This window comes from Manis pentadactyla, chromosome 2 (genome assembly GCF_030020395.1).
Source record: "Manis pentadactyla isolate mManPen7 chromosome 2, mManPen7.hap1, whole genome shotgun sequence".
Classification (NCBI taxonomy): Eukaryota; Metazoa; Chordata; class Mammalia; order Pholidota; family Manidae; genus Manis; species Manis pentadactyla.
Genome location: NC_080020.1, coordinates 223,086,986 through 223,107,680, shown reverse-complemented (window position 1 = coordinate 223,107,680; position 20,695 = coordinate 223,086,986). Strand labels below are relative to the sequence as shown.

At 46.3% G+C, this 20,695-nt stretch overlaps 1 protein-coding gene and 1 long non-coding RNA gene across 4 annotated transcripts in view; both read left to right on the top strand.

The window, feature by feature from the left end:
- The window catches only part of VSNL1 (visinin like 1), a 96,917-nt gene that overhangs the window by 62,177 nt on the left and 14,045 nt on the right, over nucleotides 1–20,695 (top strand). The window lies entirely within an intron of this gene.
- Nucleotides 12,913–19,029, top strand: LOC118910581 (uncharacterized). 2 transcript variants are annotated; one of them, XR_005024050.2, is made up of 3 exons: nucleotides 12,913–18,292; nucleotides 18,426–18,548; nucleotides 18,660–19,029. It is a non-coding gene; the product is annotated as an uncharacterized LOC118910581 (long non-coding RNA). The 2 variants fall into 2 exon arrangements; XR_005024049.2 differs by having other exon boundaries at nucleotides 18,426–19,029.

Genomic DNA, 20,695 nt, shown 5'->3' with positions numbered 1-20,695 from the left:
TTTCTTCATGTTGAATGCTTGTCACCCATCATAATGCCCAGGTTTATCCCCCATGCAGAAGGTGGGCCCTATGCAGGTGGATGCTGGTTTCCCCTGAGCAGGGCAGAGCTACTGGTCCACAGTTCATTTGCTCACCTTCTCACTTCTCATAAGCAAAGGGTACATCTCTCCCCAACCAGTCATTCATTCATTCGGTCAGTCAGTCAGTCAGTCTTTCCATAGAAACTTAAGTAGCTCCTGGCATTTAAATGGCTCTTAGAAGGGTGATCAAGAACTAGAAATCAGACAAGATATTGCCTCAAAAGAGTTTCCATTCCAAGAGGCAAGAGATAAACAGTTAACACTTAAGGTAAAATGTGCTTAGTTCCCTTCAAAAGGGAAGTCCCCAAAGGTTAGGGAAGTTGGGTGGGAGCGTAGGGAGGGGATGTCAGAGACTTCCTGGGAGAGGTCTTCTCAGCGCTTGCTTTGAACTGGGGTAGGTTCCCAGGGCTGTGGAGTGGAAAGCATTCCACCAGGAGGTCCTCTCCTAGGGGCAGGCGCCCTGAGGTATAGCTAAGGGCAGGCCAAGGCTTGGTGGCCTCTCTCACTACCTTTCCTTTGGGGCAGTAGTGGACAGGGGCACTGAAACTGCTTCCTGTTGTCAGACTTCCAGTAGGGGGGAATATTGGCTTAACAATGCTCAGCAAATTACATATCACAATGAATCCTGCTGGCAAATCTTCCCAGGCCCAGAGCACCAGAGTGCCTCTGACAGCAAAATTACCTCTCACTATGAATTTTGCCAGTTGTCATTTTCCCAAGAGCTTTGCTTAGCAGTCGGCAGGGAAGCCAGCCTGATGGGCTCCACACAGTACTTTGTTCAGTTTTCTCATCCTGCCCCTCCTTGCCTCCAAACCCACGCCGGTTTGTCCCTGCCTCAGTTACTCAGTGTTGGCCAGCACCAAAGGGAGCATTTACAGCACAGGACAAGGTCCAGAGCATTTTGCCTTCTTAGCAGAACCCACCGGGAGGAGGCTCTTCAGGCACTCACTTTGCATTATGCCTCCCATCAAGGCGGTTCAGATATTTGTCTTTGGCAGTATGAAACGTGGGAGCAGCTATGACAGACCCCATGGGGAAATGCAAACCTGCTTGTTTGTGAAACCAGGGACTTTGGGGTCAGATAGAATGGTATTCCGATTCTGAGGGAGCCTGTTTCCTCATCTGCAAAATATCAAAAATCTCACAGAGGAGCTGAAATTGAATGAAAATGCCTAGTATAACACCGGCCTGTAGGAAGTTACCAATTTATCTCAGTTTCCCCATTTTCTTTTCAGAGAAAGGGGAGGTTTTGTTTGATTCTCTTTATGCTCTGCTTATAGATAACTGAATACTTCATATCAATGTCGTCTTTCTTGAGTACAGCTCCCACAATATCCTGCCTCTTCTCAATAACCTTCTGGATCCATGCTATATCATTGAATGTAAAAAGTCAATTGCAAAAGACTTTATAGATAAATGTATAGCATGATCCTGTTCTTGCAAAACATACACACATCTCTCCCCACACCCATCTTTCTTTATAGTATTTACCTTCCAGATATGGTAAGAGGGGGCCCTTCATTCATTATTTTATATACTTCTTTATCACCTGAACGTTTTCAGAATGCACATGTATTACTTTCATTTTAAACTAATCTTAAACAAGAATAACAAATACTTCCTATAGGTTCCTTTGGCTACTGGAAAAATACAAATTCCATTTCCTTACACTGGAGTTGTCTCAGTTACTTGGCTATAAGTAACTGAATATCTAACAGTGAGTTGAATAGACAAGAGCTTATTTTTCTCACATAAAAATAAAATGTTTGGAGTTGGGAGTTGGACATTTGTTTAGTTTTAGATCATGACTTCTGAACATCTCTGGGATTCTTAGTCTTACCCTCATGGATACAAGGTGATTGCTATAGTTCCAGGCATTACATCACCATTGAAGTCTGCCAGAAAAAGGGAAAGGGCACCACTGCATCAGTCTCTTTGTATCAGGAAACCAGAGATTTCCAAGAAGTGCCTCGTACCCACCCACCTTCAACAGACTTATTCTTCTGTCTCTTTGGTCTAAACTATATCATATGGCCAAAAAAAGAAAAATAAATATGTAAAAAGCAAGGATTAGGATTGTCATGATAAGTTTTAGTCCAATCATCATCTATTGCCTCACTCTGGCAATTTTGATGGGCTGAATAAAAGTCAAGTTAATGAAAAATCAGGGAAGAGAAGGTGGGTCATGTAACTCTTTGCTGATGTCCAGTAACCCTCCTTTCTCACTGCATCTGTCCATGCACTCAATAACTTGGGCAGCTTATAGTCACCAAACAGCCTTCAACACTGCATCTCCAGCCCTGTTCACCAGCTGCTCTCTCAGCCTCTGACATGCTCCCTTGGGAGGCTGTGGTGAAGGAACAAGGCACTCACTTACTGTGAACATCATCACAGAGCGAAGCCCAGTAAGCCATACACTTTTTCTTGACTCCGGGTGGCCCTGCAGCCAGCTCTGTGGCTCCTGTCAGGTTCTCATATTTAATTGATGAACTCCAATTGATTTATCATGAAGTGCAATGAAATGGCAGGGCATAGCCTTGCCCCATCAACACCGCTAGCTCGCTGGACCCTCTCTGCAGCATTGTGACAAGGCCCACAAGGATGGGGAAGGACGGAATGAACTTCTCTGAAAACCTGTTGCTGACTGGTGGTGCAGTGGTAGATGGCGTGGGCTGATGGAGCAAAGTGAATTTGCTTTCTAAACAGATCAGCTTGGTCAAGGTGAACTCTGTGTAGACCCTTCATTACAATTACTTCTGTGTATATCTCAACTTCCCTATTGGACTCTATCTCCTGGAGGTCAGGAGCTCGTTGAGTAGCTTTAGAGAAATTAACTGGTTAACCAGATTGATTTGAGGAGTCCCTCTTGCTTTGTGTTATATGGACCCCAGAGTCCATCCTGGCCAGTGGTAGGGAATAAGAGCTGTGATAATGGTTCCTGAGGAACAGGAAAGGAAGCAAGGCTCTCAGAGTTCAACAGCAGGGGCTTCTCTGACATCTGGAACTATTAACCATACAAAAGAGAGAACAGGCTGAGAAGAGGGAAAGGACTTTAACCAAGAAGATCTTGAATCCAGTGCTCTGCCCACTGTACCTGCAGACTCCCACCCCGTTCTCAAAGCAATTCCCTGGCTTCTAGAGTCCAGGCAGGTAATTTAGAAGGCAGGGAAACAGCAAAAGTCTTCTGGCCTTGGGTATGCCTCCCGTCCTGCTGTGGAGCTGCTGAGCACTGGGTGGCACCTAGATCACGCGGCAGCAGGGCTGTGCTAAAGAGGCAGCACGCACAAGCCAAGAGATGCTGTTTCCATGGCAACTGCCATTCATCCTGGCTTACCAGGTTGGGAATTCTGGAGTTGAGCAGGGCTGAATTATTGCCCCATCATATATTTTTTCAGTTTTGAGACATAGTCATCTACACACATATGTGTGCACACACACACACACACATCCCTGCACCTCCTCCCGCTACCTTGTCCAGGGAAGAAGAGGCATGGTTCCCAGTAGTACATTTCAAGTTTGGCACCATCTTCCCAGCTCCAGACAGCATCAGTAACCTGATGAAGAAATGTGGGGGAAGGGCCGAGGAAGTGTGGGGTCCAACTATTGTCATGGTGCCCAGTGATCAGATGGGTTTGCTGGTCACTGTCGCTTCTCAAGGATGTAGTTACCTGGTGTATCACTTCGCTACTGTTACTATAACACAACGCAATAAATTGAGAGGCTTAAAACAATACAAATGTATAATCTTATAGTTCTGGGGGTCAGAAGTCTAAAATGGGTTCCAGCTACAGTCAGGCTGTCACCAGGGTTGAGTTCCCTCTGCAGGCTTTAGGGGTCAGTGCATCCCCTCGCCTTTTCCACCTTCCAGGAATGTTTGCAGTCCCTGGCTTGCGGTCCCTCTTCCCTCTTTAAACCCAACAGCGAAGCATCCTCCAATCTTTGTTTGCTTTTGATATGTCTCAAATCTCCTCTTACTCTTTAAAGGACCCTTGTGACTACATCAGTCTATCTGGATAAGCCAGAAATAATTTCCCCATCTCAAGGTCCTCACCTTAATGATATCTGCAAAGTCCCTTTTACCATGTAAAGTAACATATTCAGATTTGAGAAATTAGAATGTAGACACCTTTGGGGGAGCATTATTCTACCTACTCCATCCGGTTCTGTGCCTCTGGGGCTCCAACAACGCATTATTGTAGGAGTGATAATATTCCCACCTATTGAGCACCTAATATGTGATAAGCGCTCTGCTATATTTTTACATATATTAGCTCATTTAATCCTCACTAAAGCTCTGCAGGGATGATATAATTATCCTAATTTACACATGCGGAAGTTGGACTTGAGAAGCTCAGTGAATTAGGCCACTGAGTTTCCCGTAGGGAAGCAGAGGCAGGAAAAGTTCATAATGTGAATGCTTTCCATTATGTCACCCCCACATTTCCCCTGCAGGTTAGAACAACTACTGCTTGTCGTCATTCCCTCATTTCTAAATGAGTTGGGGGTGGGAGGTGGATGGGAGAGGCTTGTGGGGAGAACCTGCAGGGCAGGGTCAAGAAGAGAATCAACACCCAACACCCACGGTGTGATGTCAAGCTGGGTGCTCTCCCAGGCTGGTCCACCGACTCCCCAAAAGATTTCAACAGCAGTGGGGACAGTGGATTGGCAGCGAGGCCAGTAGGAGCTGCCCAGATGATCGAGCTGGGAGATGTGAGTGGCCCCCCACCCCCCTCAAGGAAGATGGCTCAGCTGAGCTCCCAGGACGTGGCCCTGCATGTGAGGTTTTCAGGATGGAGGATGAACTGCCACTGGCCCCAGCTTAAGATCTCTTGCCCCAGATCAGGTCTCTAATTAAAACCAAGGAGCCACGGAAGAATGCATCATCTTTGCTCCCCTGGGAAAGTGGGTGCATAGGTGAGCAATATGCTAGTCATGATATTCTCTTCTGTGGGAAAAAAATTTCACACCCACCATTGTCTTTTATCTAGTGACACTACAAATAGATTCCAGGCCTCAGAAATCAAAAGAGGGTGTCTGGTAAAAAATACCAAAGATAACAATCTGCACTTGGCTTGTGTTAAAAAAAGCACAGAGTAATCCCTGAAAAATTCAGAAGAAAAAGTAGAATGAAACCTTTCCATTTAAACCCCCAGGGGAAGACTTATTTGAATCTTACATTGTTTCTAAGGAATGCGGTTATAATCCTCTCGCATCTAAGCATACAGAAACCATAAGAGAATATTTGTGTAATCAAGTGCTAATGATGGAATATGGCAAGCTAATATGAACATTGTAATGACGGATGTTATATAATGATGAGTCATGAGCAGTCTGGTCAGTTTATATATAAGAATGAACCTGACATGAGACAGCTTTCTTAAAAAAAAATCCAGCATTTCACTTAACAAGGAGTCTCAGTGAACACGCAGCTCTATAAAAATCAGCAGTTTCTGGGGAGGCTCCTGATTTTTAGATCGGATTCTTCTGGAGAGTTGGGAAGACCCTGAAGAGTCACATGAGAGAGGGCAGTCTGGAAGGGGAGGTTTGCCTCTGTCATTCATTCTCCTCCATTCCTCTGGGCCCCTTCCTCGTCTTCCCCTTGCACCTGTCCATGACAGAAGTCAAAGCCAGAGGTGCCCCAAACTTCTGCCAGCTCATCTCTTAATCTACCACCAACCTAACCTCTAAACATAGAAAAATCATCAATGAATTCTAGCAATCCATACTTAAAGCATATTAAAACAGTCATTCAGCACAGTTGAATCAGTTCCCACCCCCCAGGAATTTAAGGAAAGTTTAGCGTTAGAAAAACTGTAAGTACTTTATACCAATTTAAAAAATAATAATAATCATTTGGATAGATGCATTTAAAAACAACAGCATCCTCTAAAAGAGAAAAAAAATTAACATCTAATAATGGAGGAAATCCTTTAATTTGAGGGAGGTTTGCTATCTTCAACCTACATTGGCATCATCTTAATAAAAACATCTATTAAAATCAAGACTGAGGAAGAGACACCAGTGGCTTTTGGCCACTGTTATTTAATTTTGTTAGTGGAAATTCTCTTCTATTCACTAAGAGCAAATCAGCACTAATATCAGAAATTAAGAGATCTATGTATCACTATTGAGGGACCATATAGCCCCCCACACAAGAATCTATGAGTCAACAGAAAGATTAATGATGATTGATTTTTAAAGGCTAGTATAAGTTAAAAATATAAGTCATTACCTTTTCCATATACCATTAATAATTAATCAGAAAACATATAAGAAAAAGATAATGCTTTTAATAGCAATAAAATAAAACACCTTTAGGAAAAAAGTGTGAGACCTCTAAAAGAAAACTTTTTTGAGGGACATAAAAGAAGACATAAGTAAATGGAGAGAAACACAGTGTTATGAATTACATTTTATCAAATTAGACATTCTAAAGATATCAATTATTCTGTAATTAATTTTCAGTGTAATTAAATGTTAGATTTATTATTCTAAAGATTATTATTCTGCGATCCAGTTGGAAAAATAAATGGTTGAGGCCAGCTAACTTTTAAGTAAATAAGATACCTGTTGTGTCAGATATGAAAACATGTTTTATAACTTCAGTAATTAAAACAGTATGGTACTGGTACTGGTGCCAAAACTGAAAAATGGCATGAACAATTGGGTCAGAAACAAGACCTAGTGTATCTAAGAATGTAGTATATGGTCAGATGCCATCACAGACTAATGACTGCTGGCACATATGGTTGTTTTTTGTGTGGGGGGAGAGAATGGGAAATAAATTCAGGGCCTCTCCTTCCACCAGGCACTAAGTTCCAGACAGATTAAAGAGTTGGTGGTTTAAATTAAATAATAAGGAAACTCTAAGGAAAGAGATGTGGCTGTTAATCAATTGTCTTCATGTGAGTGATTTCTGAGAGGGAAAGTAATGCAAAGCATCTATCAACCCATAGGTTGACAGTGTACGAATTAAGGAGAGTGTAGGTCCAAAAATACCACAAGCCAAATTAAAGGCTTCTGCTGTAGAAACACATTGTGGTGAACTTCCACAAGGACTAATGGAGCTGATCAGAAACACCAACTTCTGCAAGGCAGTTCCTGGAAAAGGGAGAGCTGGTAATGAACCAGTCCTTCCAGGGAGCCATACCTGTATGTGGACAGATGCGCCCAGCATGTCATTATCAACTGGTCTGCAGCTTAGCATTCATGGGTTAACCACTTCACTTTTCTGTGCCTTTTGCCTTATGTAGAAAATATGGAAAATAACAGATGTGGTAGGCAGACTAACACACTGCCTGACCTCCCAGTGATACCATATTCTGTGCCTAGACCCTGTGAACCTGCTATGTTCCATGGCAATGGGGAATTGAAGTTATTAATCAGCTGTCTTTAAATTGGGGGGTATTCCTGGATTATCTATGTGGGCCCAATGTGATAACATGGGTCCTCAGAAGTGGGAGAGGAGGTCATAGCGGGGTGATCTGAGATGGGTTCCACTGCCCATTGCCAGCTCTGATGAAGCAGGAAGGGGCTGCAAGCCAGGGAGTGTGGGCTGCCTCTATATAAGAAAGGCCAGGGAAAGGCTTCTCCCTAGAGCCTCCAGAGGGCAGTGTGGCCCTGCCAACACCTGGATGGTAGCCCAGGGGACCCCACCTCAGACATCGGACGTCCAGAAGCAGGAGGTATTATGTTTGTATTGCTTTAAGCCAGCCAGTTTGTGGTAATTTGGTAAAACAGCAGTAGGAAATTAATACAACAAATAATACTCAAACATATGGTTAAGATTAGGAAATGATAACACCTACATGAAATGCCCACTATGGTGGTCAGCCCCCAGCTGCTCAATTAAAAATACCCTGGTTACCGTAGCAGGAGCAGCTATCCTGAGATTCAGCACAGGTAACCAGGTTTCCCATAAACTCTCGGCTCCCTGACTTATAAACACGAAGTGATTTCTTGTAACTCTGCATAGCAACCAATGCTGTGGTGACCGCTCTGGCCTGTGCAGGAGTTACTTTGACAGCATCTTGGCAAGATTTCCTAAGTTTGCAGTCACTTCCGGTTATAAGAGGAGACTCACTGCAGATGTTTAGGACTGAGTCCTACTCATTTAAAAGGATTCTATCTCTGCCACAGTCAGAGCCCTCCTTCCCTCCTGCTGCAAGGATGACTTGTCTGTGGCTACAGCTCCAGGGCTGGGGGTGGGAAGTTAGTCGGCACTCAGCTCCCCCCTCCTCTACGACTCACTAGCTCCTCGCTCCTCCGCTACACTGGATGGGGAACAAATAGAGAAAAGAGAGCATCTCCTTCCTGAGCCAGGCAGGTTACAGTCCTCTCCGTGGCTGATCATCTCCTCTAGCTCACTGTCTGGGGGCTCCTTGCAGGCTGGCCATGACCACCGGGCTGCATCACCAAGATGGAGGCTTGTGGCTCAGCGGTGCCCCCAAGCACAGGCTGCCCTGGGCACTGTGAATTTCATGCTGCATTCCTGGGAGGGCTCAGGGTGTACCCCCTTCAGCTGCCTCCCTTGGCCAACTTGCAGGCCAGTGGGCACACACAGGATCCATTTTCCAGCCCCTGAACTTGGAAAGGGTGTGGAATGGGGAGCATGTGTCTTGGGCATCCTCTATATCATCTGTCTCCAGTTCTCTTTCCCAATAAAGGCACAGGGGCCACTAGGCAACTGCCACGAACATTGGTCCAGGGACCAAAACGCCAGTCTTCCCTTGTACAGGAAATGCCATTCCTTCACGGAAGCTCCCTGGAGCTGCCCCTTTGGCTGTGAGGAAGGGAGACAGTCCCCTGCCCCTCCCGCCGTGCGCGGAAAGGGAGCAGGCCCTCGCTACCCTGGACACCAGGGGTGAGGCAGGATAGGTTCCTGATTTAGCACCTTTTGATAAATCCTATCAGCATATGGCTGACCCCAACTGCCAGCTGCTCTCTGAAGTTAGGATGAGGGCTGCTTAACACCTCTGATTCTAAGCTTTAGGCACTGGCCACAATTCCCCGACACCCAGGAAAATCTCTCTGTCGCTAGCTAGAAGCCTCACTAGGATTCTCAGAAGAGGCACTGGGAGGATTCATACTTCTAGTCACATGATGCAGAATGACAGCATTTGGAAGTCAGCCCCACGTCCAGCTGGGTCTGACCAGGGACGGGACCTGCTGCGGCCAACATCCCTGCTACAGAGACACAGGAGGAGGTAAGCCCCCACAAGGAGTTTTAGCAGCAATAAACTCAATGAAGGACTGTTTTGTCCAAGACCTACTGTTCCTGGCCTGTTCCAGCAGTGCCACCCTCCTTTCAACAACAGCATCCGAAGGGCTTCAGGGCCAGAATGTAAACCAGGCCCGGGAGACACCAGACTCGGCCCCTCCCACGCACTGCTGGCTGCTGGGGTGGCTGCAGGACATTAAATGAGCACGTGTCAAACTCTCACGCACGTTTACACGCACACAAACCTGGAACCACTTTGGGAGTAGTCAGTCATTCCTTCTTTCAGGGAGACAGCTGTCTTGTGCCCCATCCTGTGCTTTGAGGGATACGACGAGAGACGAGGGACGGCCTTTCCACTCAGTAGCATCTCCCAGCTGAGCAGGGCAGACACAGCCACATAGTTATAAAGTACCCTAGAGAAATATAAATGAAAGGCTAAGAGACCCAGGACAGAGAGTGTAGCCTGAGCACGCCAAGGCATGACGGAGCGTGAGCTCCTGGGGACAGCCGTATCTCCTCTCTCTGTGCTCATCTGGGTCTGGCGCTGTGTCTGACACAGACTGGATAGCTAACATTTGTCAAACTAACCTTGTGTTGGAGGACCATGGAGAATTTGAATAAAAACAAATCATCGGTATGTCCGGTGTGCAGCTGGGAAAGAGGGAGGGAGTGATGTGAGATCAGCGCCCCGTTATGAAGGTGTTTGACTACCCTGCTTCCTCCAGGCAAGACGAGGCAGGAGAGATGAAAGAGAAAAGCGATGTTGTGAAATTTATGATTTAGGAGAATCACTGTCAGTGCCCTGGATGGTAATTAAAGGCAGGAGGCGTAGGGAAGTGGTTTTGTTCCAGGGACAGGAGACTGGCAAGGATGGAGGTAATCTCTGTGTTCAGGTGTGGCTTGGAGTTTGTTGGACTTCTTCCCTTCAAATGGCATTAAAAGAGAAACCCCGAGTCCCACAGCGCCTCATGCAGGCTGCCCACCTCTAGGGTTTGAGGCAGACCTTTCCTCCCTACATCCCTCCAAGGGTCAGCAAGGGAGGACACTTCAGTGGCACATAGAGAGGAGTGTAAATAAAACATATATACAATATCTTTTTTAAAGCAGCTATGTGCCAGCTGTCTTCCTGGGGCGGAGTCCTGTTTATGGAGGCAGCTCGCAGCAGCAGTGGAGATCAGTAACACTAGCAGTGACCCAAAGAGACCAAGACTGAGGTCACCAAGGTGGCAGACTGTTAGGCAGGCAGGAAAGGTACCAGCCACTTTGAAGGCTGAAGTCAGTGTGTGATATCGAACAGTATTCAGGTTTAAATCAGCTCTGACTGGCAGGATGGCCCCTGAGCTGAGCAGGGAGCTCAGACTCCCTCCCTCCTGGGCTGCAGCCCCGCCAGCGTCTCTGAGGAGCCCAGGCTCAGGGCTGTGTCCCGCCTGCAGGTGCTGGGGCACGCAGCCCTCCCCTGGCATCCTCATTCTCTCCCCTGCCCCACCTGCTTTGATCCAGGCCTCCCTCACAGTCATGTCCCTTTGAACTTCAAAACTCCTGGCTCCCGCTGAAGAAGAGAATGTGTGCCGTCACCGGGGCTCAGAGCCAGCAGGAGCTTCACTGTCGCAGTCCACTTCCTGTCCCGCATTTACCCCTGGTCCCGGGCGTGCAGCCTGCAGCGTGGGCTTCGCCTTCTCCCGCGTCTCCAGCCCTCCCCAGATGGGATTTCAGGCTGATTTATTAGGTCCTCTACTGCTCTGGGTGGTTTAGGGAGAGGCTTGGAGGCAAACCGATCTAGGACCCAGGGCCAGGGCATTAGCTGCCAGTCCTTGGGCAGGTCGGTGAGCCCCAGCTCCTTCCCTGTTACATGCGGCAACACCACCCACCCTCAGGGTGAGAGAGAAGATGCGATGAGATGCTTCCATAAAGCATGTATCCTAGAAGGTGCTCCTGAATCAGCCACCCTTCACTGCACTCAGGAAAAGCTTCTGGGGCCACCCCTACTTAGGTTTGGACTGGGGCGATTTCTCCAGAGAAAGATATATTTATTGTAGGGGCAAGGTTTTCCTAAATCCCTTCTCTGTGTATACCTGGGTCCAGCTGACTTGACTTATATGGCACCGGGTTACAGCCACCACTGGGAAGTCCAACCGAGAGTCCCTCTTGGGTCATTCTGAGAGCTCAGTATCTCCACCCCACAGCTTCATGGCTCTGTGCTCTGTGAGGAAGGGAGATGGCTGTTCTCGCTCCAGCAGCCTGGGCAGCTGGGCAGGCATAAGTACACAGGTGGACGCATCTAGTTCTTGGATAGAAAGACTCTGCAGAGATGCCAGCTCTCCCTAAATGAATGTAGCAGCTCAAAGCAATCTCAAACTCTCACTGGGTTTTGCTCTGTTTGGATGTTTTGCAACTTGACCTAATTATTTTGAAGTTCCTCTGGGAGAATATATTTTCAGTAATAATCTAAAGAAGAAGAGTGAAGAGGCTGCTTACCCCCTATTAAAATGTATTATAAGTTTGCAGTAATTAAGGCACTGTGCTATTGACAGAGGAATACACTGACTCATAGCTAAAGAAAGAGAGTAAGTTCAAACACGGGCCCCCAGGATCCAGTGTAAATGTAGCATTTCAATCTCGTAAGGAAAAAGTGGATTCTATGTTACATCATGTAACAATTGTCAAGTCACAAAATAATGTGAATGAATATTCAAAGGTAAATGACAGACAGAATTAGAAGAAAATATTTTGAATCTCATTGTGAGAAAGGCCTTTCAAAATATGATACCAAAACCAGAAGTCATTTAGAAAAATACTGATGGACTTTACCTAAAAATTAAATTCTGTACAGAAGAAAAGAAAAATAAATAATTGTTATCAAGCTTACTTACAGTTTTCCCAAAGGAAATGCCAAAGATATTCAACCTCATGAGAAATCAAAGAAATGCAAAATTGCTTGGATAATGATGTGGTATCATTTTTTTTCTCCTGAACGAGAAGATTAAGGGAAGTGCTAACCTTGTCAAGGATGCAAGGCAAATCAGCACCTGATTAGATATTGGAGTGTCATTTGGCAGTATGTATCAGAATTAAAATTTGTGTATTTTTCCACCACTGATCTATTTTAGGAGATGACCAAAACAACTTTGTGCTTAAAAAAAGTTTCAGTAAGGTATTGATAACAGTGAACTTTTAGACAATTATCTAAGAGTTCAGATTTAGTTAATTAAATTATGAAATATATCAGCCATAAAAAATAGGGTCATGCATTTAAACTCTGTGGCATGAAAATATTTTCATGACATATCAGTAAATGAATAAACCTAGTTAGAAACTGCAAATATACAAGCTTGTGTGTGTCTGCACAGAACTGTAGATGAGCACATATGTAAACAAAGACCACTGGGAAAGAAAGCTTTTCATGGGCAGGATTCACTGCTATATCTGTAATGCATGAAGCATGGTCAGTGTTCAGTAAATACTTGTGGAATCAATGAATGAACATCTAGAACAATGTTCATTGTTAATAATAGCTCTCTCTGAGCAATAGGTTTTGGGATAATAATTCCTTAATTACTATGTTTTAAGTTTTTCCTTTATAAATGTATTTTATCTTTATAGTCAGAAAAAAATTGCTGTTTTCTGTAAATCATGATAAAAGTACTTCTTAAAAAATATCAATAAAGACTCTCCTTCAGTTATACATTGAAAAAAATCACTCTTTGGAGAAGTATAAAAGAATTGTGGAAATCAGTTTGGAAAATACATCTCTTGGTGGATTTAATATTAAAGTAAGATAAGACATATAATAGATATTGTAGTGGGTGGCCTTCACCCATTAAGTTAGTCAACAACTGTTTAGAGGGATACATAAATGACCCTGCTTTTGAGGACCTCACAGCAGAGTTGCGGGCAGGCGTAAAATCAGCTCATTGCAGTGAGGAGTAGTGTCCTGTACATATCCACACAGGCAGGGCTCTGCCATCACACATGGAGGATCATGGCTGAGGGAGAGTATGGGGTGAGAAGGAAAGAGCAGTCTGGGAAGACAGCTCAACAGAGGTGACCCTGGAGCTGAGTGACAAAGTGTAATAGGAACTAGCAAGGAGTGAGAGAGAAGTGTTGGCCAAGCATGAAAGAGCACTTCAGAAGGACTTGCAGTGGATTGGAGCAGGCATGGAGTGCCAGAGGGGTGGGCTGGGAAATGAAGCTGGAGAGATTTGCAGGACCCAGGACCCGTGTGACTGGGCTAAGCAGGGTGGCTTTAATCCGGGGGGGTGCTGGGAGTTTATTGGGAGGAGGGTATCAAAGAGCTTTTGGAGAGAGGTGAAAGGCTCACATTTGCACAGGTACTAGCTCATTCCAACAGCAGTATGGAGGCGAGAGTCAGGGCCAGCTTCATGGGTGTGCAACCCATGGGGCTGCGAAGGGCCCCGAGCTCAGAAGGGCCCTGCACTTGGTTTAATGCTCTGATCTTGCCATCTTGAAATTCCTAATAATTTTTTAACAAGGAGCCCACATTTGATTTTGCACTGGGCCCCACAAATTATAGGTCTTTCCAAGACTAGAGGCCAGCTTTGTATTGTAGTTGATCAGGAGATGGGGCAGTCTGGGCCTCTGTCTCTCCCTGTCCCAGCCTTTGTATTTAGGGATCTTCTTAACACACCGTCTAGGGAAGGAGCAACAAATAAAATGGCAATGTGTGGCATTGCCAGGGCCGGGGAGATGTCCTGCAGTGTGTAAGGGGGAAAATGAGTCCAAGGTAAAGACTTACTGGGGCCCCTTTGTCTCCTCTGACACCCTCATTTCACCTCTGCAGGGAAATTGGGATCAGCTGGCACAGGAGGTGGGTGAGGAGGAAGACAGGTGTTCTGTGTATTTGTTTTGTTTTGCTCGGAGAACAACCACAGAGGAAGACAAAATGGTTCCCTTCCTGCTTTAAACCATTTAGCTCCTTCCCGCCCCCTCTGTGCTCTGTCTGCTCCCACACTGTCCTGGGGCCCTGCTGCAGGGAGTTGGGGTCTCAGCTTTGTTCTGCCTGGAACACACACACACACACACACATACACACACGTGCATGCGTGCAGCTCTGGGCACGTGAGGGTTTGTTTTTGACACCATGAGGGTTTCCTTCCACACATCTCAGCGTGCACCAGCTGCTTAGCAACAAGCCGTTGGGCAGAGCACTGGGGATTAAATGCCTCTCTGGCTGCTTCCACCACAGGTGCCCCTCGGGAGGGGACAGGTCCACCAGAGGGACTTGTGTTGAGCTAAAGAGCATGGGTGTGTGGCCGCCAGAAGGACACTCCAGAGACAGTACAGTCAGGACTCTGGTGCCGTGCCAGGGAGCTCAGAGGCCTGCTGGGAATGATGCTCCAGAAAATAGAATCCTGACGGAAAGCCGTGGGTGGTGGGAAAGCTGCAGGGATGGCTGATAACAGGTGGCAGGCAAAATGTAAAAGTTCATAAACATCTGCTGCTGGAAATTGCCTTGGTAGGATCTGGGTACAGGTCACTATTACGGCTGCCCTAAGAGCTTCCACACCGGTTTGTGGTTCTTGCCTGTGGAGCTTAAGGTCAAAAGTCCCCTCCCTTAGGAGTCCTGCCTTTGGTATAGCAGCAAGGAAACACCAGGACTCTGTGAGTGGATTTCCTAGGTTCACATCAGCTCCGCCATTTACTGTGTGACCTTGAGAAAATTCCTTGAGCTCTCTGTGCTTCAGTTTCCTCATCTATGAGCCCTACCTCATAAGACCGTTGTGAGAATTCTGTTAAAACAGGTAAAAGGACTTGAAACAGTGTCTAGCACATGGGTGTTAATCAATGAGTGGTCAATTACTGCATTTTCTGGGATAAAAGTACTTTTTGTCAGAGATGGTATAATTTGTCATGAAGACTTCAAAATGGACATCCGTAATCCTGACAGCAAGAAGATGTAAACTACTTTTTTTCTAGTGTCTTCCATTTTATACACCTGGCACTGTACAAACTGCTTACAGAAATTTGCATTAACCACCCATGGAAATGGTTATTTCACACCCATGGAAACTGAGGCTCAGAAGCAAAATGCCCTGCTCAGGGACAGATGGCCACTCCAGAAGTGGAGCCGAGGTTTGATGCAGTTACTCTAGGGCCCTCACTCATTCCTCTAGGCCAAGCTGTCTCTCGCATTGCTTTTCAGAGACGGAAAGAAAAAAATACTGATTTCTCTCAGCAAGTAGGATTTGCTGGAGAGCTCCCCCCAAGGGTAACATTTCAGAAAAATTGTGTAAGGCCAGTGAGCTTACTGTGGCACTCACTGGTGTATGGTACCTGGGATGGGGAAATACTAGCCAGCGTATGGGGAAATGGAGTATGCTACCATGGTATGAGGCCTTAGACACCTGGATGTGGAATGGAAGCGTGGATTCATGCAGCTGTTCCAAGCTCCACACATAAGCAGGATGCCCAGGCTGCCTGACCAGTCACTGTCCCAGAAGCTCAGGGTGTTTCTGGTTACACACAAACCCCAGCTTCATCAACCAAATGGTCACTTGAGATAGACTTACTTTCTGAAGATCTTTTATAGCAATAACCTGTATTTTTAGAATTGTTGTAGTTAAAACACATTGGATTGCATTGCACTGTACACACCATCCAGGGCTGCAAGGACCCATATGGCAGCCACGAGCCACAAGCACTCAGAATGTGGCTAGTGCAAACGGAGATGTGCCATGACTATAGCGTACAGGCTGATTTCAAAGACAGTCCAAAACAATGTAAAGTATTCATTAATAACTTGAATATTATTACAGGTTAAAATGATATCATTTGATGTGTTTAAATATGATGGGTTAAATAAAATGTTATTAGGATTTTTTTCTCATCTTTTCAAATGATGTATGTGGCTTGCATTTGCAGCTCACAGTACCTTTCTTTCAGACAGGGCTCCTCTTAAAGGTACTGATAATAGGCCTTGCATTTGGAGAGGGCTTTACAAGTCATAAAGCATCTGCCTTTCTTTATAGTAGAATCACAGTAAGTCAGAGCTGGAATGAGGAGCCTTAAGCCATTTAGGTCAGTCTCCTGATTTACAGGTAGAGAAACTGAGGTATTGAGGGAAGCAAGGGTCTGGTGCATTCCTAGCCCCCAGCCCCAGCCCAGCCCATTCCAGGCCAGCTCAGGGCTGGCTGGCCTGCCCCTCCGCCCTGGGGAAGGCCCCGGGCATTCCCTTGGGGATGCTGGCATCTTTATTCATGAGCCTGGCAGAGGGGAGCCCTGGAGCCTGTGGGAAGGCTGCTCTCTGCTTTCATGGTAGAGATAAATAAGGAGACCTGACAGGAGAGGCTGTCAGCAGCTAGGGTGGAGGAGGAGGCTCCCAGGCTCACACCAGCTGGGTCTCCTGGGGCTGCTCAGTGCCCCCTCCAGGGGCCGGGCCCACCCTCCCCCTCAGCAGGTTCCCACAGGCAGGCTCAGCAGACCCCAGACGTCTCCCCTCACTGCCTTTGGCTTCTGTTTTCCAAGGCATCTCCCTGGGCTGCCCCTCAGTGCCCCACAAATGCACGTGTGCCTGCTTCTCCCGCGGCCTTTGGAACCCTGATCCAGCCTTTTCCATGGCCTCCCCAGGCCTGCTGGGCTTCTTCCTTCACATCCCAGATGCCTGGAGTCTGTGTTCTTGCTTCTTGAAGTGTGGTCAGTGGAACAGGGGCTCCTGCACCAGGAGCAGGTGTGAGATATGCAGATCTTGCGGCCCCATCCCAAAGCTGCTGAATCAGAATCTGCATTTTAACAAGACCTCAGGAGGTCTGAGCTCTGGCTCACACCAGAGATTGCAGGACACGGGGCAGGTTAACACTGTACCAGCTACAGTGACTGGCACGTCAGTGGCTGCTCTAAGCGCAGAGGGAATGTGCTTTCTCAGGTCCTTACAGTCGATGCAGCACCTTCAAGGGTGTTTTTGCACATAACAACCCCTCTGCCCTGGACGATGCTGAATGGTTAAGTCAAGAACCTTTGGTTCTGGCCGAAGCCTACAACCCCTAAGCCACTTTGCAGCAGGAATCATGTCTGACTCCTAATGCGTGAATCCTAAGCAACTTTGCACAACTTTGCATCAGCAGTCAGAACTGCTGACCTCACCACCAGGCTCATGCTGCGTCTGCCTGCCTAGAGTAGAGGCACGGGTCTACTGGTGGTATGTGCTGAGGGGTACTGGGATCTTGCCTTTTTTGGTGTCTGTGTTCCTGTTGTACTGAGATCAGAGATGTGTAGGTTCGTGGCTAAGTGTATAACCTCTAGGGCCAAACAAAATTGCACCACTAACAGGCTGTGATCTGGGACAAGTTCACGTAATATCCATGTGCCCCTGTTTACTCATCTGTGTCATGGGGTGAGCAGGGTGCCTACGTAGGAGGATTGTTAGAAGATTACATGGTGAAGTATTGGCAGTGGCTTTAAACCACACGTGGCACACGTCCTATAAAAGTTTAATTAAACCAGCATCTTCTGTCAAGAATAATGTTGACTGTGTGCCGGTTTAGACTCATAGGCGCTGACAGAACCCCAGGGCTCATAGAAACCCCTCTCTCTAATCCAGCACAAGAGGAAACAGGTCGGATTGCCAAGTCCTCTCCCAGCATTAGACAGCCAGTAAATGGCACGAGTGGAACTTGGGCTCTGACCCTTGTCTGCTCTGGGGTCATGCCCTGTGGGACTTGATTACAAAGCAGAGTGGCTCCAGGTCTGGCGCCACTGTCCTCTGTCCTCGTTAGGGTGCAGGGACTCTAACTGCTGACTCCTCCTGGCCAGCCCTCCAGGGACTTCCTCTGTGCTCTGAGATCTAATCTCTAAACTGGTCCTTCTAGACCACGGAGTCGAGAATCGGACTGCATTTGCTGGCATCCCTCCCTAAGGAGGGGAAAATCAAGGAGACTGAGTTTGGGAGGAGACAGTAGAAACAGGCTCCTCCCCAGGGCACTATGTGGAAGGCTGGCTCACTGCTCACACTGATGTCTGCAGGGAGGAGAAGAAATGGTGAGAGTCCTGGTGCCTGGCTTGCCCACACTTTAGTGTGCGTTTTATGTTCTTGCTCTTCGAGCCCATAAGTTCTGACTCTTGGTGCATGTCCTGGACCTTCCCAAGTAAGCCCTCATTCTTCCCCCATCAGGTTCCAGTCTCTGGGTTGCAGTAAACAGGACTCCCTCCTGGAAGGAGTCCTCCCTCAGGAGCTCAGCAAGATCTGAAAATAGGTGGCTGGGAGCTTTCTGCAGGGAATCATGGCAACCATCTGGTCTGTCCATTCTGCCAAGGGGCTGGTGGGGTGGTGGGATAGATTTGCTGCCCTGGAGGGGCAGCAGCCTCTCAGAATTTCTCATGTTCCAAAATTCCTTGCCTCAACCAGATTACAGATCTTGAGCAAATTTGGACTCTGACTGACCTGGTGTTTGTATGGACTTGACGGTAATTAAAGGGAAACACAGATACACCAAGATGTGTCCAACAAATCCCGCAAGGCTGGGTCAAAGGCGCCATCCCTGGCTGGCCGGGAGCTCCCCTGGCTGCCTGGCATGGCTCATAAACTTTGGGCATGCCTGTGTCTGCCTCCTTAAGCAGGCTGAGATCCTGGGCCACAGTTTATGCTTCTCTGTATCCTTCCCAGCACCTAGCCCAGCACCTGGCACATAGTGGGTACACATAGTAGGTGATTATTGACTGATCACTCAGTATATTTTTCCATGAAAGAATAAAGAAAATCAATTTCTTTACATGTATTTCTTTTAGTGTTCCTCAGTTTTCATATTCTTGGTGCATATAAAATATAGCCTTTCTGAATGATAATTCAGAATCTTTCACTTGCCAAGTACCTACTATGACCCAAATGCCATGCAGTAGTCATTACATACATCACCTTAGTCCTCACAGCGTCTGACCAGAGCAGGAAAGCCCACTGCCCCTAGTTACACAGCTCCACCCTGGAACTGGTACCCAATCCTAGGATGACTCATTTCCAGTGTCCTCCCCATTAAATTCCAGAGAGCCCTGCCCAGCAGCCAACTCTCCACCGACATCCCCCATCCCCCGCCACCATATGAATAAGCAAAGGCTTTGAAAAAGATTAAAAACCCTTTGCCCAAGACCCACATCTAGTAAACTGAAGAACTGATATTCAATCCCAGACCCCTCTGGCCACAAAGCTCCCATCTCCCACCTGCAGACCATCCTTACTTCTCTATAAGACGTATTTTCTCTGTTTCTTGGTCTGCAACCAGATCTTTTCCTATACTTTTGGTAGCAGTGGGAGACTATGTGGGACTGTAATAACTTGGGTAGAAGTTATAGTTATGTCGGTAGTGCCGAACAATAATAAATCTGGCGAACATCTCAGAGTTGGTCGGAAGTTTCTCCTGAGCAATCCCAGCACTGTCCCCATGCCAGTGTGAAGTTCATTGGCTCTGGGCTGCAATGGAATGATCTCGAATAGACTGTATTATTCTAGGAGGAGCTGGGGAGATGAAACAAATAACCAGCTTTAGAATCAGTAGCAAAATCTGCTGTGCTCCTCACCTCAGCCGGAGTAATTAAATAGACTATCAGGTGAGGGGCCTCTTTCCAGTTTTCCCCACAACAACCAGCCTTCTGCCAACCACCTTGAAAGGTCCTCATCTTTCCCTAGTTTTAAAGATGAGTCATTTTAAAATTGATACAACAATCTTCTTCCTACTCTGGCACATCGGCTTCAGATGGAAACTCATGACGGTTTCCAGAGTGTGAGGTACTGTTGTTGACCTCCTATTTTATAACATGCTAACAGTGGACTGATTTATACTGTTGACTGAAGATGAGTCAACAAGAGAAGTACTAGAAGAATCTCCGTGGCACAGACCGAGGTGCCATTGACCCGACTTGTCATACAAATTGGATATTAGACAGAAGTAAAGAGAGTTTGTTTGGTTTTTAAAGTCTGAGTACCAATCAGGTTTTTAAAGTCTGAGTACCGGCTATCTTTTCGGACCTGGGACACACTTAAAATAGAGATACAAACATGATAAAGAAATAGAAAAAAATATACATATATATATATGTAGAGAGAGAGAGATCAATTATAGATAGAGATATAATCTATATATAGAGATAAAGATACTTGGATAGCTGTGGATGAAGACAGAGATACATTCACTCATCAGAGTTCGATCCTATAATTAGGACACCAACATAAGGGGGTGGTAGGTGCTTTGGTTAATAAATCCAAAATCATGAAAGTACCACTGTTGACAAATTCATTATTTTCTTTTTTCTACTTCTTTTTTTTTTTGGAGATTTTATGTCCAGAATCAGAAAAATAAGTAAAGCATTATAGCCAAGAGGAATTTGGAAGCTTATCTGATTTATCGTCTCACCTTATATCCCGGGAAATGGAAATCCTAAGAGGCAACATGG